This window comes from Hypanus sabinus, chromosome 5 (assembly GCF_030144855.1).
Source record: "Hypanus sabinus isolate sHypSab1 chromosome 5, sHypSab1.hap1, whole genome shotgun sequence".
Taxonomy (NCBI): Eukaryota; Metazoa; Chordata; class Chondrichthyes; order Myliobatiformes; family Dasyatidae; genus Hypanus; species Hypanus sabinus.
In genome coordinates, this window is record NC_082710.1 from 32,247,716 (window position 1) to 32,250,979 (window position 3,264).

Below are 3,264 nucleotides of genomic sequence, written 5' to 3' on the forward strand. Positions count from 1 at the left end.
ATCCCTATCCCCAAATCTCCATTTTGATTCACTGTAAGTTATTTAAATAGATCACTCTCTATACAGTACTCCATGGCTAGATTACATCTGTGTCCTCTCTAATTCTTTAGTATAGGAAAACACTTCAATACAAAAACTCTCTTCACACCACGACTTCAGGATTGTTTAGAACACTTCCAAATGTTTATTATTATACAGTACTGTGCAAAAATCTTAGGCACATATATGTAACTAGGGTGCCTAAGATTTTTGCACAGTACTGTATTTGCAAAAATGGAGTGAGGAACAATCTTGTAAATTTTGTGGGAGCAAAAGATGTTGGGAATGGTGAGAGTGGAGGGCTGCAGGAGGGGTGTCTGACAGTGGGACAGGTGGCAGAGAAGGAACACCAGGCGCAGGGATGTGTTAGTGTTGGTGCAGGTACACCCAGTCCTGAGGAACCAGGCAAGGTAATTTGGTTCCAAACAATCAGTTTATTGGTCATTACAGAATATCTGTCTGGTGCTTCCTGCTCCGTCCCCTCTTCCTTCCACTTTTCCCAACCATAATTCCCCTCTCCCTGCTCCCTTCCACTCTCAGATCACAAATAGAGACCCATAGCAGAATCAGGTTATCATTACTCACATCTGTTCTGAAGTTTGTTTTTTCTTTGTAGCAGCTATATAGTGCAACACATAAAACTACTACAGAAATGTGCAAAAGTCTTAGGCATCCTAGCAAAATATATATGCACCCATGAATTTTGCACAGTACTGTATGTCTGATTGGCTGTGCTTTTAAACATTTATTTCCCTGAAAACCCCTTCCTCAGGAGATTTGGTACAACATCAAAGACTATTCATATAGACCTTGCCCACCCTACATGTAATGCAGAAATATTTCTGTACTTCAGGATTATGAGTCAGATAACACTTGTTATGGTCAAATCATAGAAAAATATTTCATCATTCAATCAAAGAGCTTCAACTTGGAAAAATAGAGAGAAATTGAAGACAATAAAATCTCTACTGCGCTCAGGAGAAATAACTTTTAAAAGTCTGCACTTCCTAGGCAGAACCTCCAAGATCAAGGATAGCTTGATTACTTTTACATCTTAATGTACGAAATAGACGGAGCTGTTTTTCTGTAGAAAGTTTATTTCTTCCCAAGCCTGATGTTAGTATATTTTTCTAAGTGTACTGTTTACAGACTCAGAATCAGAATCAGCTTTATTATCACTGTCATGCATTCAGTAGCCATGCTACAAGCCTGTATACTCACTTATTAATGCAAATATCTAATCCGCCAATCATCTGGCAGCACCTCAATGCATAAAAGCACACGGTCCAAGAGATTCAGGCTTTGTTCAAGCCAAACAACAGAAAAGGGAAGAAATGTGGTTTAAATGTGATCAAGTTGTAATAAGAAATATTAAGTAAAAGTAGTAAGAGCATAAAGTGAGGTGGTGTTCATGGGTTCTTGGTCCATTCAGAAGTTTGATGGCAGAAAGGAAAAAAATGTTCCTAAATCATTGAGTGAGTCTTTAGCTCTTCTACCTCCTCTCTGATGGTAGGAGTGAGATGACACTTGGTTTGAATGCCCACACCTGTCTTATCTATCTCCCAGAATGACCAGATAAATCAATAGCTTGCACTTTGCTCAACCACCATAGGAACCACTTTGGTCCAAAATTGAAGTTGAAAGCAAATTCCTCATCTCTATTTCAAACAAATTCTTCATCTCCAGATATGAAACTCCTCAGCTTTACACTTTTGGTATGATACCCTTTCATTTTCAATTGTAGTTCTGAATTTTATGTAGGGAATAAAGTTGACCTCAATTTCCTTGCTCTGTGGGATTTGTCTGCTGCATTGTAATGCAGTATATGGATAGAAACTGAAACACTTTGACTTCAGTGCTACCTCGTTGCATTTTCTTGATTTCTTCTTTGAAGGGTCACTCTGTTAACCATTTTGATGTAGGAAGAACAGAGTCGATTTCACATCCTTCATGTCACTCAATTTTGCAAAATCCTCAAATTCCACATGTGAATCAACTTGCATTGTCCGATAGAAACATGTTAGGTAAGCAATGAATATTTGGTGTTGATAATGTCTCAGAAGGCGATGGTGAGGTGTATACAAGTGAGATAAATCAGCTGGTTGACTGGTGTTGCAACAATACCATCGCACTCAATGTCAGTAAGACCAAAGAATTGTTTGTGGATTTCAGGAAAGAAAAGTCGGGAGAGCACACACCTGTCGTCATTGCAAGGTCAATGGTGGAAAAGGTGAGCGGCTTCAAGTTCTTGGGTGCTAACAGCCTGGGCCCAGTACTGATCTAATCACGAAGAAGGCATGTCAGCAGCTCTACTTCGTTAGAAGTTTGAGGAGATTCGGTCTATCATCAAAGACTCTTGCAGATTTCAATAGTTGCCTGGTGGAGACAGTTCTGATGGGTTACAGTACAGCCTGGTATGGAGGTTCCATGCACAGGACTGCAGGAGGCTGTCGCCATCATAATCATGTGCTGTGCCATACGAAGTGGTCTCAACACCATGATTGTTCTTGACAATTTTTTCTGCAGAAGTGGTTTGCCTTGCTTTCTTCTGGGCAGTGTTGTTACAAACAGATGATGCTTTTTTTTCTCTCTCTCTGTAGGCCTCCCTTTCGTGCCATACTCAAAGTTTGAAGGAATGCACGGATTTTGCACAGTACTAGAAAGCAAGGTGTCCAGTGAATCCATTTTTCAGCATTTGACTACGTGATCCTGCTGCAGCAGTTACCACTGACACCAGAACAAGACCCGGAGTATCTGCATTTCCCATCTTTAAAACCATTTTTTTAATTTTTCCATCTTTAAAAGGTCAAAGCTCCTCTTGGAACTTCTTGGGAAACCACTTAAGGCTCTGGCTTCAGTTCATGGAACAGGGAAATCAGGACTTTGTGATGTGGTAAATAATGAAGTGGCAACCATAAGTAGTATACTTATGGAACCATTACACTACAAATATGGTGAGCAAAATTCCTTTATCCGACTAAGGGTACTTGTTTTACAACTGCTCTCAGAGTCTATAAATAAACCCATTGGCTTTTAGAGCAATCCTAAATTTAATGTCAGAGCAATGTATACAATATACATCCTGAAATGCTTTTTCTTCACAAACATCCACGAAAACAGAGAAGTACCCCAAAGAATGAATGACAGTTAACATAAGAACCCCAAAGTCCCCCCTGCGCGTAAACGGCAGCAAGCAATGATCCCCCCCTCCCCCCACCAGCAAAA